The sequence below is a fragment of the Brienomyrus brachyistius genome, chromosome 23 (genome assembly GCF_023856365.1).
Source record: "Brienomyrus brachyistius isolate T26 chromosome 23, BBRACH_0.4, whole genome shotgun sequence".
In the NCBI taxonomy this organism is placed as follows: Eukaryota; Metazoa; Chordata; class Actinopteri; order Osteoglossiformes; family Mormyridae; genus Brienomyrus; species Brienomyrus brachyistius.
In genome coordinates this window covers 17,948,181-17,962,381 of record NC_064555.1, presented here as the reverse complement: position 1 = coordinate 17,962,381, position 14,201 = coordinate 17,948,181, and the positions used below count along the sequence as shown (strand labels likewise).

Sequence of the window (14,201 nt, the reverse complement as noted above, 5' to 3'; positions counted from 1 at the left end):
ACCGGTTAAACAGGACAAGTTACTGGGTCTGTGTGTACAGGCCTCCCACACTGGTATCACTTGACTTCATAGTTGGAATTTCTTGGTTTGAATGTGGATCCTGCCCCCCCCCAACTCATTTTATTAATAAGAAATGAACAAGTAACAACTGAAATGGTTGCTAATAACATTTCAATCAGAAGATTAATGGTTAAGTTGTAGCTGATTTGTTTTTGTTTATCCTGAATTAGCCCAGTAGAATAACCAGCTGTTTCTTTTTTTGGTGGTACTGGACAGGAGTGTAGAAGTTTAGTAAAGCGAGTGTGTTTTTATCCTTTCAAGGTGGATTGATAACAGTAGAGCAGGGTTCCCCAGATTCGGTCCTGGGGGGCTAGGATCCAACACAGTTTGCAGGTTTCCCTGCTCAAACACATGCACTATACCTAATAATTAGCTGATTATGAGCTTGGGCACCCAGCATTAGAACAAGGCCTTAGCTTGATGGCATGACGTGTTTGTCACTGAAACGTCGGCATTAGCACGTTTGGGGTGCCCTGCATTAGAACAAGGCCTTAGCTTGATGGCATGACGTGTTTGTCACTGAAACGTCGGCATTAGCACGTTTGGGGCGCCCTGCATTAGAACAAGGCCTTAGCTTGATGGCATGACGTGTTTGTCACTGAAACGTCGGCATTAGCACGTTTGGGGCGCCCAGCATTAAAACAAGGCCTTAGCTTGATGGCATGACGTGTTTGTCACTGAAACGCCGGCATTAGCACGTTTGGGGCGCCCTGCATTAGAACAAGGCCTTAGCTTGATGGCATGACGTGTTTGTCACTGAAACGTCGGCATTAGCACGTTTCTTTGATGTTTATTTTCTTTGGGTAGCAGGTCGTCACGCTAGGAGCTGATACCGAAAGCACCGGAACATTGAAATGAAAGCATTACGTTGGTTGTCTGGTCTGCAAGCTCAATAATTTAATATCTTGTTACAATGATATTTGGTAAAAGTATTGGATCTGTTACTTTTGCTTGAACACTTGTGTTGACATTTATATAAGAGACTCTCGGCTTGATTGGCTTTGTTGCGTTAATATTGTTTTGAAAGGTTAGGCAGTTTCCTCTGGGACTAGCCCATGGACTAATACCAGCATATTAGCAAAGCAAACAGTGTCACACATCACCCTGCCCTGAAGAGAAGAGTGATTACTGTCACTGTAAGGCAGTCACTGTCTGCCTCTGTAGCATGACTCAGTGCCGGTGCTGCTGCTATCAGACACTGTTTCTTACTGAGGTTACCTCAATTGACCTGATTTTTTATTTATTTTTTTTTTTCCGTAATTGAATCAGCCAGACATGAGAGTCCTGATGATGTGAGAGCAAAATGACCCGGTTCACATGCTTATGAACGATCATAAATTTACAAAATGAAATAAGCTAAATATTTTAAGTGTGCAAGTCCTGCGACTGCTTGGAATAAGCATTTGGAAAATGGATGTATGGATAATTATGCAAGCTTTTAGAAAAAAGATACATCAAAGTGATATATAAGTTTTTAAACGAGTAGCTACTTCTAACTACAGCATTGAAAAATATGTATTTGGTTTTTGTTTTGTATTTGTGCCCCACCCACTCAGACAGTAGCTCTGATGTGCTTCTCCATGCCTCTGATGTGCTTCTCCGTGCCTCTGATGCGCATCTCCATGTCTCTGATGCGCATCTCTGTGCCTCTCTGTGCCTCTGATGCGCATCTCTGTGCCTCTTCGTGTCTCTGATGTGCCTCTCCATGCTTCTGATGCGCATCTCTGTGCCTCTCCGTGCCTCTGATGTGCTTCTCCATGCCTCTGATGCGCATCTCTGTGCCTCTCTGTGCCTCTGATGTGCCTCACCATGCTTCTGATGCGCATCTCTGTGTCTCTGATGTGCTTCTCCGTGCCTCTGATGCGCATCTCTGTGCCTCTTCGTGCCTCTGATGTGCCTCCCCATGCCTCTGATGCGCTCCTCTATGTGCCTCCAATGTGCACCTCTGCATGGCTTTGATGCAAGCCTCTCTATGCATCTGAGGTGCATTGTTCTGTGCCTCCTATGTGCGCCTCCAATTGTTCTGTACTCCTAGTATTTGAGGCATTCGGGACCCTTCAAAGCGGCAGGATCAGGTGCCATTAATCCTTGTTGTGCTGTAAGTTGCAGGCATCTTGCTTGGCACCACCTGTTCTTTCCTGAGACTCCGAAGGGCAGCCTCAAGCTTCGGGCACAAAGTCATGTGTCGGCACTGAAAACAGTTCGACACCTAAAAGGGGTGCCGCCCTCTGCCAGCCATCTGAAGATTTCTGCACCCCTCCTGAAGAGGGTGTCGTCTTCTACCAGCCATCCAAAAGGGGGACGTCATCCTCTGCACCCTGTCCAAAAGGGGGCGCCATCCTCTGCACCCTGCCCAAAGGGGGACGTCATCCACTGCACCCTGCCCAAAGGGGGACGTCATCCTCTGCACCCTGTCCAAAAGGGGGCGCCATCCTCTGCACCCTGCCCAAAGGGGGACGTCATCCACTGCACCCTGTCCAAAAGGGGGCGCCATCCTCTGCACCCTGCCCAAAGGGGGACGTCATCCACTGCACCCTGTCCAAAAGGGGGCGCCATCCTCTGCACCCTGCCCAAAGGGGGACGTCATCCACTGCACCCTGTCCAAAGGGGGACGTCATCCACTGCACCCTGCCCAAAGGGGGACGTCATCCACTGCACCCTGTCCAAAAGGGGGCGTCATCCTCTGCACCCTGCCCAAAGGGGGACGTCATCCACTGCCACCCAAGTGCTGACTATGTGTACATGTGCTTCAGCCTGCAGCTTTGAACCTGCGTTCAGACACACACATCAGATCCTCAGGTTTAAATATTTGATTGTATTTGGTACAAAGTTGTGTGAGTCCTGTCAAAACAAAAGAACCAAGCTGCCCTCAGTGCAGTGATTCCCCTCTGCCATCGCAGAGCCATCTGTGAGCTGGGCCAGCTTGGGACTGTGAGTAGGACCCCATGACCATCTGCTCCACCTCGGCCACTGGTGGTTAGCTGGCTGCTAAGAGGCTCTAGCTATCAGCTCATCGTGAGCCTCTGTGATGAGTATTTAGCATATATACAGTGATTTAAACTACACATACAAATAGCTGTAGAATATTCACTCTTATTACATGGAGCTGCTGTCTTGACAAAGGAGAGCTCAAATAATTCAAGAAACAGGAGTCCTAGTAGATTAAAGTAGCGGCCAGTTGGCTGGAGACCACTGAGCTCTGAGGGTCGGCCTCCAGATTGTTCCGGGTTATGGTTTCGCCTCTCAGACATCTTTTGCACATGGACGTTCACGATGACATCAGGCCATACGCCAGGGAGTCATTTCTGACCTGACAGCGCTGATCAGACGCATCAGTCCTGAGGCTTTGGGAGCCCAAGCTGCTGGGGTGGCCTTGCGGGTCACCAGCACGGGTCTCTGATTCTGCCCCAGCAGGGTCTATTACAGTCTCGGATGGAGGGGCGTGCTGCGGCCCGTCTGTGATTTTCAGCAGGCTACGCCATCCAGTCCATATCAAAATAGGCCGAGAGGAATCTGGCGCACATTGCTGTGTGCGGTGTATCGCTTACAGCGGATTTAGCCGGCACCTGTGCCGTCTGTTGTGACGCCGTCGGGTCCCGGTTTGCCTGTGGCCGGCCCTCCGGTGGCACTTAGAGCCTCACCGGCTTCCGACAGCTCAGTGTTTCGTTTCCTTGTCTGTCCTTCAGAAAAGGAAGGACTTTTTTCCTGCAGAGCCACCGAGAACAGCGCTACCCCTGACTGACAGAGGGCACCGGTACGGTTTAAATCCTAGTCCTAGAGAAAAAAATATGTGTTGTGAAAGTCTGAATTCAATTGTAACAAAGGGGGATGTAAGGGAGCATCATTTTCTGCGGAGGGGTAGCTTTTCTCCTTCCCTGAGCGTTGCCAAAGATACCATTTAGCTGGGAGGGGGGAACGGATCCAGGGGAGAGACACGTTGTTCCCCACCATCGTAAGATGAGACAAAACGTCTTGTCTGTGCTCAGTGTACTGCTTAATGACCCCGCCTCCCAAGACGCTTTTCTAAATGTTCTGCCAGTGACAAATGTGCAAATTCAGGTCCGCCCCCACCACCACCAACACACAGGCCCCCTGCACATCTCTTGGGGATGCTGTCCCCCATCAGCTAATCAGCTGCCCCCAAGGTCCAAGTCCTCCGTGAACATGGAGCATGTAAGGGAATGTATGCCAGGGCAGGTGGGGGCGGCAATTAGGTGACATCAAGGCACCAGAAACCATGCTTGTAGAGTCACGGCATCAAGACACAGATAGTCACCCCCCCCCCCCACTAGGAACACTCCAATCTCCAGGAACGGCCTTTAAATCAGCATTGAGATCCCTCCTGTTGCAACCCCCTGGATCCAGTCACTGTGGAAGGCTGCAAAATGCAGGTACACACCCCCTGTCACCCACACCCCCCCCCCCCCCTTGCCCCCCGAAGATCCCGCTGTCAGATTCGGCAGGAGCAGAAAGGCCATCCACACCACTGAATCGAATGTGAGGGCCCAACTCAGGACCACCACACACTCCGTGATGTCACTTGTCTTTGGAGACTTGATTAGAAACACTGGAATTGCTGGTGTACCAGCACAGTATCCATAGTAACCATCGTTATGGTGCATTTAGAATCTAAAGTCGCTCTCATTATAAACCAAAAAAAAGTGGAGAAGGTGACACTCTAGCATCAGGAAATAGTCTCTGACACTTTTTCCTGTGGATTTAATACATTTGCTGAAAATAAGTATTCATCTTAATTCCAAAACATCTGTGATTTTCCAGATATTCTAACTATAATCAAATTGTTCAACTTTAATCTTTTTCTTTAAGTAGCCTGATAATTCCGGCTGCTGCATTCAGTTAAATTAGTGCTCTTGTGCAGCCTTACATGGCCCAAGGAAGACTCTTTGGTGACTTTAAAGGCTTCTGCTATAAGAAGCAAAAATTAAAACTCTTGCATCAGAGTTCTTCCCTGCGCTTGAGTCAGTGTGTGTAAGCTTTCGGCAAACAACAAAATAACCGAATGCTGTAAGTATAGAAACGGGCAAAATGGCCCACTTTGATGCCGGCTATCCAGAATTAGCTACTACCTTGGGATGCTACAAATGCTGCAAGGAAAACCAACAGAAAGCAGTTCTACGCAAAGCCTGCTCTCTGATATTTAGCCCAGCCTTCCCTGCCTCTGTGTATTTGCGTCTGTTTTATGTTTGTTTATTCATTTCCCTGCAGATTGGTCACACAGCCCGGCGCTCAGGATGCTTATTGGAGGCAATCCATCACTCGCACATCCACCCGGACCAGGGCTGTTCCCTGACACCCCCCGACACACTGCCCTTTGCCTCCCTCACCTGCCAGCATTCAGAAACAGCCACAGAGACTTTGTCAAGCTGAATATCTGATGACTCTATTTAAATCTCGCTGTGAAAGTGCACTTGTTCTGGCTGTCCACTGCACTTTTTTGAAAGTGATGCGGTTACAGATCCATCCCTGTTCTTTTTCAGCTCCTTTTAACCACTGCGCCACCGACTGGCTGGTCTGGTACTCTGCAGAGCTGTGAGTGAGTTGCACATTCAGCTACAGTGACGCATGATAATTAACAGTGATAATTAACAGTGATCTACAGAAGTCCAACCACAGTGATGCACAAAAATTAACCATGATCTACAGTAGTGGTGCAACGGATCACTGTTGATCTGTGATCCAATCCCATCCCTCTCTGCGGTTCGGCACGCGCGTGATTCAAAGATTCGAAAAAAAACACTGTATAATGTGCTCTGTCAAGCGATAGTCATGGCCAGCGGCAGCGGCCCAAGCGGAGGAGCAGAGGAGCTCGAGAAACCTCCAGCATCACTTAAGTCTCACGTGTGGGAGCATTTTGACTTCCTCGTTAAATATATTGATGGGAAAAGGGTGGTGGGTAAAACCACCACAGTTTGTCGACAGTGTGGCACGAGGAAGCCGTATGTGACTGGCAACACGTCGGGCATGACTGCTCGTTTGAAACGACATCACCCTGGTGTGACAGGAGCTAAGATGACGGCCGCGCAACAACTGCTGATATCCGCGGCATTTAAGCAGCCCTTTGCTGCCCAATCCGACCGGGCTGAAGCCATTACAAAAGCTATTGGGGTGTTTATAGCTGCAGACATGAGGCCATATTCCATTGTGCAAAACAAGGGGTTTAGACATATGATGAACGTGCTTGAGCCACACTATGATATCCCATCACGCGGTTACTTCAGTGACAAGATAATTCCAATTATGTATGAGCAGGAAAAGTCTAAAGTTATGGCTGAAATAATTATCATGCCCTATATTGCACCTTAATTTGTTTTTATATAGTTGTGTCGAATGTGTCTTGAGTTGAATGTTTTTAATGGGCAAAAAAATACTTAAATAAATAAATGGAGAGTTAAATTGTCTTTTTTCTTTTTTTGCTGATCCAAAAATTGATATGACCTGTGACTTAAAACCGTGATCCGATCCGAACCGTGAGTTTTTTGATCTGTTGCATCACTAATCTACAGTAATCCAGCCACAGTGATGCATGATAATTAACTGTGATCTTCAGTAATTCAACCACAGTGATGCACAGCAATTAACTGTGATACACAGTAATCCATGCACAGTGGTGGCTGATAATTAACCGTGATCTACAGTAATCCAACTACTGTGATGTATAACTGACAGTGATCTATAGTAATCCAACCACAGTGATGCATGATAATTAACAGTGATCTACAGTAACCTAGCTACAGTGATGCACAAATATGAACAGTGATCTACAGTAATCCAACTATACTGATGCACAATGCTTAACACTGATCTATAGTAATCTGCTTTGAATCACAGGAGTGCCAGCCCCCCGCTGATGTTCCAGTTGGGGTCGAGTTCCACCCCATCCGTGTCTTGCCAGTCTGGGGACCACCCAGAGGAATCCATTGGTTGACGGACACACGCCTGCCAGCTGGTCCGGCCTGACGGATGACGGCAGCTGTGTGGAGCTGAGTCACAGTGCCCCGGCCACCACAACCACCCACAGGGAGTGTGTCGCGTCAGTGGTGTAATATCATCCGGCTGCAGACTGTCCATGCTGACAGGCCTGTATGCATGGGAGACACAGATCTCTTAATTCCAGCCTTGTTTTGACATTTTCCTGGTGCTCTTTTTGAATGGCGTGGTTCCTTGTTTTTTGAAATGATGCCCCATTTGCTCAGTGTTCACACCCCTTCAGCTGTGATGTGATGTCACTCCCATTGTGATGTCGCTGATGATGTCACTCTGCCTTTCCCACCATTGTCTTGAGCAGTGGTCTTGCTGCACTCTCCGTTGAACTGCACAGTCTGGATCCTGGTTGCCCTGAGTTGAGAAACATATGGTGTATAAGCAGTGAGGATTACTGTGAGTTTCAACATTGTACCGACATGTGTGCACAGCATAATGAAACACTCACCCAGGTGCACCACCAGCCACTGGCCAATAAAGACAAGAAAGTAAAACGGGCAAAAAAGCAACCATTTCTCAAGTAAGAGCGAAAAATGGGAGTTTTAGCACCGAAAGAAATGCTCTGTTTCATGGTTTTCAGGAATTAACATAAAAAGCCAAACCAGGAGGGCATCTAGTGAAATGCAAGCAAATGATAATGTGCTGATATTCCCACAGGCTCCTGCATCCTTCCACGGTGAGTCGCACACCCCCACAGGCTGTGGCCCCCCCACTCGCCGTAACCTCTACCTTAGAGCTGATCTGTAGCTGAGCCCAGACTAGGACCCTTTCTTCTCTGCACTTGCTTTAGCAAATGATTTTGTGACTTGCTGAGAGCTAGGGGCACTTATGACGAGATTCAACCGCTATTGTTCTTAAAATCATACCCCACTCCTCACACCCCCACTCTACTGTGGTACTCACACCAGAGTTATTGGTGAACCAGTGACAATAAGAAATGACGTGTGACATCACCTGAGCGCATTTTCAGGGTGCAGTCAGTAACAGACACAGCTTTGAGGGGTGCGGAGGTCTCAGGTGGGGCTGTAACAGACACAGCTTTGAGGGGTGCGGAGGTCTCGGGTGGGGCTGTAACAGACACAGCTTTGAGGGGTGCGGAGGTCTCAGGTGGGGCTGTAACAGACACAGCTTTGAGGGGAGCGGAGGTCTCGGGTGGGGCTGTAACAGACACAGCTTTGAGGGGAGCGGAGGTCTCGGGTGGGGCTGTAACAGACACAGCTTTGAGGGGAGCGGAGGTCTCGGGTGGGGCTGTAACAGACACAGCTTTGAGGGGAGCGGAGGTCTCGGGTGGGGCTGTAACAGACACAGCTTTGAGGGGTGCGGAGGTCTCGGGTGGGGCTGTAACAGACACAGGTAGAGCTGTAACTAGTGGTGCGAAGGCCAAGGGCTGAGACATTATCCTGAGCAGGCAGTCGCCCTTGCAGATGAATGACGGACTACAAATTATGCGCCAGTGATCGAAGGAGTGTGTCACTGAAACTTAATAAAGTCACTGTCAGCTATGCAATGGGATTGGGCGCCTCAGAGTAATGGACAGGTGATGGGCGGTTTTATATGAGCTACCACCTCCCCCCCCCCCCGCCCCCCACACACCCAACGACGCTTCATTTTACACGGTGCTCGCAGGACAGGAGCTAATCGATCGCTTGCGCTGTCTTAATTGTGATAGATCCGTCCATTACCATGCTTCGTTTCAGACCATGGGAAGTACAAGGGCTGAATATTTGAGGGTTCCAATTTACTGGCTCAACGAACAAAATCATCTCCATTACAGATTTTAATCTGTTTAGTTCGGCCGTTAGTTTTGTGAGCTGGAATGGGATGAGCTTATGGCTCTGAGACTGCCGTGGGGGGAGCCTGCAAACAGACAGCCCAGGCAAACGTCTGGCCATGACCGGCCCAGGCCGACTAGAAGCTTGGACTGACATGACCCACTGCATGTCCTGTGCTTTGGGTAATCTGACTTTTTATGTATCTTAGTTTGTTTTTAGTTTGTATTTGCCTGCAGGAATCAATGCAAATTTAAACTGTATAGTAATAAAGACGCTGTATTACCAAATACCATATTGCCCATAGTGTCGTGACCTGCCTGTACGATCCTCCTGTGAGCCACGCCCCCTTATTACCCCGACTGTGACCAGCTGTTCTCTGTCAGTTTGATTCGTCTGGTGTATTTAAGTCACATCAGAGTCTGTAACCCTAAGTCTGTCATTGACGTGTATTCCGAGTTGTTCCTTGTGCCCACAAAAACACGCCGTTTGGACTCCCGTCTCCCGGATCTGCTTCCCCGCTCCCTGCTCGTCGCGCAGAGCCTCATTATGAAATCAAACTCTATTGCAGATCTAAAATTCCTTTCAAAAAAATTACACATGGATGTTATTTTTTATTTACACACATAAAACGCTGTGTGAATGAGTGACGTTTATATATAAGCCGAGTGAAATTCCCGCTAACCAGTTCTGTGTAGTTTAGATGCACATAGTGGTGCTTTGGGGTAATTTTGCGCTCCTCCTGTTTTGGGGATCCGCCTGTAAAATGACAGTTTTGACAGTACCCCCCCCCCCCCCCCCCCCACCCCCACAAGAGCGGACAGGATATCACAATGCATGTCTGATGCACAATTCATTAAAGAAGACCATAAAAACACGGCAAACACAGTGACTGTCAGCGATGCGCGCGCGGCCTCTTACAACGTGCTTTTTTTCACTCTGCTGAATTAATCTCTGATGCCTGACTATTTGTTTTTTGCATTTTTGACAAAACACCGGAAACTGCAGCAGTTTCACACCCCTGGTTACATATGCGAGGGCCACGCTGCCAAGAATGATCCAATCAAACGCAGTCTTACTAATCGCTGTGTATTTTTCAGGCAGCCTTTTATTCATTTATTCCTTTATTCATTTGCTTTTCATTGATGGCTGCAGCATAACAGGTCTCAGCCAATCAGGCGACACCTTATTGGTCCCCAGCATCTGAGAGGCCGTACGGTTGGTCCTTCAGGGAGCTCCACTGGTGAAATGTGCCTCCTCTATCCTCTACCATCCTGCAGGAGCAGTGAGTGCAGCGAGGCGGATGGTGCAGATCGATACAAAGCAAAGCCAGGGGGCCGTGTGTAAGCTCCGACCTTAATGGTGCTATTCTGGAGTCTGTGCTCATTTCTCAGCCTTGGAAGTTACCCCGCAGGACGCTCAGGGAGGCTCCATGTCTGCTCAGCCTTAAAGCCGTCCGCCCCACAGCTCTCCTGACCCTGCCCGCTCTGTCATAGCCGCTTTTGTGCGTTTTGGATCCTCGCGAGCACCAGGCATGTGCTGGATTACGAGGGACCCTTTTTTAATTTTGACGGAGCAGATGGATGGATGAGCATGCTGCCCTGGTTACAGCACTGATACAAACGGCAGAGATTGGGGGTGTTCACGGGGGTCGAGAGGGTCCCGTTCTTTCTGGAGTTTGACGGTCCCGGAAGACGCCTTGATGCAGGACGGGCCGACGGGACAGATTAAATCCACCTTGTCTTCCGTTTGAGTCCCAGCTCATTTATTCAGCAGTGCAGAACTTAAGTTAAAAAAACTCTATAGTGCAATTAAAATGTGGCAAATTGCAATTTTCTCTAGCCACCAGCCCCCCATAATCTCCACTGTATTGCTGGCAGGTGTGTGTGTGTGTGTGTGGGGGGGGGGGGGCAGGGCTCCAATCTGGATTGTAAATCTATGTTCATCCCCTGCAATCTGGAAGCATATCACACCATTTACAAGGTCAATCTCCATTTCGCCCCCCCACCCTACCGAGAGGTGGCTGTTGTTAATGGCCGTCTGTTTCTGTCTGACTTGGGGAGCGGTTCAGACGTTCAGCATCACCCCTCCCACATGCTTCTCCTGATTTTGCCGTCCATTTGCCCATTGCATGCTCCCCTTACCTGGGTGTCCTGCTTAATGCCCCCCCCCACCCATCTAGCCCAGCCAGGCATCATCTTGACCCTGGAGGCTTGTGACCTTCCTGGGATTTCTTAAGCCACAGAAAAGAGCAGATTCATTTAAATTACTGTTTTAACATAAAACAACTTCACCTGGTATTTGCGCATATTATTGCTGGTCTTAGGCCTGAGCCCGAGGATTGTCCCTGAAGCTGAACAAACGGAGATCTTTGTCCATCAGTCCAGAAGGCCAGAGGCGGGCTGCTGTTCTCACCTCTGCACCCCCGACTGCGGTGTCGATAGACCCCGACTCCCACGGCACATGCTTCATTTCTTTGAAAGTGTCACCAGCCTGCATCATATCCTAAGATTTGGCAAAGCTTGTCATGCAATACTTCTGAGTTTCACCTGAACGTTCCTGAAATAAACTGAGCAGAAGACGGTAAAAGTTTATAAATGAAGTCCGAGAAAGATTAAGTCTTCTAACACACACAGAGAGGTTTGTAATTATATCTTTGTGGGGACTCTCCATTTATTTCTATGGAGGAAACTATAATAGCAACATGATGACCCAGCCTACCCAGCCATAACCTTAAACATAAGTAACAAAAAAAATGCTTTTTGGCATTATTAATATTTTAATTGCAGTCACAGATTTTTATGAAATTGAATTTCCCCTTGTGGGGACCTGAAAAAAGTGGTCCCCACAATGTGAAATTCGCAAGTTTTTGTTGCATTGTGGGGACATTTAGTCTCCAACATGTATTATCTATCTATCTATCTATCTATCTATCTATCTGGTCATACCAAATAAACAATAGCAAATGCAATGTTTATAATTCTTAAATGAAGCTGTAATGTTACATGTTATACATTCAGTTATATGCATTTGATGGTGGAGGGTGTTTGAAACGTCAGCCTCCTAAATTCACGCTTTTCTTTGTTCTCTGTTATTAGCTGTTGAATTACTCTTCACTTGATCTCCCATAATCTTTGAAGAGGCCGATCTGCCTCAGACTGAAGACACATTTTAGATTAAACCTTGATTATGCAGCAAGGCATTCATTGGAAATTTAGAGAATTTATAGACAGAGATAGGGATATTTTCTATTTGCCTGATCCTAAACCAGCAATTTCCCTGTGTTCCCCGTGTTCTTGCGTATGAAAATCATTAGTGTGTACCTCTCGTTCACAACTGAAGTATGCTCAGTCAGACCAAAATCTGCCAATTTGAGTCTAGGGTCAAAATACGGGCACCATCCTCCTAAACCCCAACCCCTTAATCCAGGATTTGCAGGCCTTGGGATTTGGCTAGATGTTGTTTTTTGTTTAAACTTGAGTTAGAGGAGTCGTTAGTTCCCATGAAGTCCACCAGGCAAATTTGATTTGCACCCTTAATTTTTAAATGGTATCTATAGCCATGGTCATGCGTAGCAAGCGGCCCAGTGCATCCTGTCCTTTCATCTGACAACAGCAAGGCCCCACGCCTCCATTGCCATGCCTGTGCCCTCAGAAGGCGTGGCCTCTGGGTCATGTGCTCCGTCATGTGATCGGTTTACAGATTGCATACTCCATGAGACGCTTCCGCCTAATTCATTACTCAAAAACCCGAAAATACAGCCGGACTTCGACAGGGTAATGTAGAGTATACCTGATGGCATGGTGTGGGCCGGTCTTAGGCCTGAGCCCGAGGACAGGCAGTGGGCCGCCTGCTGTCCCCAGGATCTCCGCTCTGCCTCCAGGCCATGCTGCTCCTCTTTCAGACTGTCTGCCCCCTCTCCCCCCACCAAGCCCCCAGCTGCTTCCCCTCAATTACTAGCAGCTCAACAGTCTGCCACAGGTAAAAATAAAAAATAGCGGGGGGGGGACAAAGGGCTGACAGAGCATGAGTGACAGTCACAGTTGAAAAGAAACTTAAAATATATGTGTGTGCTGGAGGTCTGTGGCGGAGGCGGTCTGCCAGACCCCGCTGACAGGCCATGTGTCTTTGTGGTTTATACGTTTCAGGATATAAAAATACTGCCGGGGGAGATGTCGGCCTCTCCAAAACAGACCATAATAAGACATTTCTGTGTCAGATCCGCCTGTGGCATCACAGACCACAGTCAGGCGCAGATTGGAGGTGCTGCTCTCTGATGGCGTTTCATGCATCTCATTTCCGGCGTCAGAGATCAGGTTAAAACGCGGGTGCAGAAAACCGCAGCGCTGCACCTGGACCTATCAGCCCCGGGGGTCAGAGGTCACGGCCGCTCATCCTTGTTGTGTGATCGCAAGACATAAATGTGAATGCAAACACAAACATTCGCACACAGACAAATGCATTCGGCCATCATTGGTGAAGAAGTCTCAGCGAAGTCTGTGGTTATCGCCGTCCCGGTTTAGAGGTTCCTACAAAACTGTCTTTTGGGAAAGACGTGATCCCAGAGTGATCGGCTGCGTACTGGATAAAAGTGGAAAAAGCCCAACGTAACGGGCAAGTCAAGCGGACGAATGGAGAGATGACTCTCCATAAGTGACTGCAGGAAAAAAAGCACGTTAAGCGCTAGGATAAGGGCAAGGTGTGGACTCGCATTTTAGGTTGAAATGCATTTACATGCCTCCTGTAAGCTCAAATGGTGACGCATTTATTCGCAGTTGGGTGCATTCTGCCGTCATGCTGCTCTTCCTGTCCATAAGACAGCTCCAGATTTCCTGCTGATGGGCCGCAGTGGTGCCGCCCATTACCTGGGCTGATTTTTTTTCCCAAATCTGATTCCCCGACTGCATTCAGAGACGCGATGGGAGCAGCTGGGATCTCTCGGCGCCGAACAGACTGCAACTCGGCTCTTCCTTGCCAGCATTTCTGTTTTTGCCTGATGCAACGCCAGCAAGTAAATGCTAAACGAAACAGTCCGCTATAAGTATTCGCTGTCCCTTGGGCAATCTCGACCACACCATCCTTCCGCAATAATTCTCTTTTCTTCCCCAAACTTGCATGACTGTACTATCAGCTAATGTTCTGATGAACCTTTATTCTAATAGCTGGATGATTTATTTTTCATATAGCCAGCTGAGCCCCGTGTTTAAGGGCCAAATAATGAGATCTATTTCTGTGTGCGATTTTACGTCTCACCGCCGATGGCAGCTGGCACTCGCACTGGTGCCGTCTGAATTGCGTCTGCCTGTTCAGCTCCATCACTGCAAACGGCCTCTAAAGTCCTTCATTCGTCGTTAATGTGTGATAAGCCTT

At 48.3% G+C, this 14,201-nt stretch overlaps 1 long non-coding RNA gene across 1 annotated transcript; it reads left to right on the top strand.

The window, feature by feature from the left end:
• Positions 1-1,709: 1,709 nt before the first annotated feature.
• LOC125718735 (uncharacterized) lies at positions 1,710-8,709 on the top strand. The gene is made up of 4 exons (XR_007384915.1): positions 1,710-2,859; positions 5,287-5,610; positions 6,910-8,072; positions 8,118-8,709. It is a non-coding gene; the product is annotated as an uncharacterized LOC125718735 (long non-coding RNA).
• Positions 8,710-14,201: the final 5,492 nt, after the last annotated feature.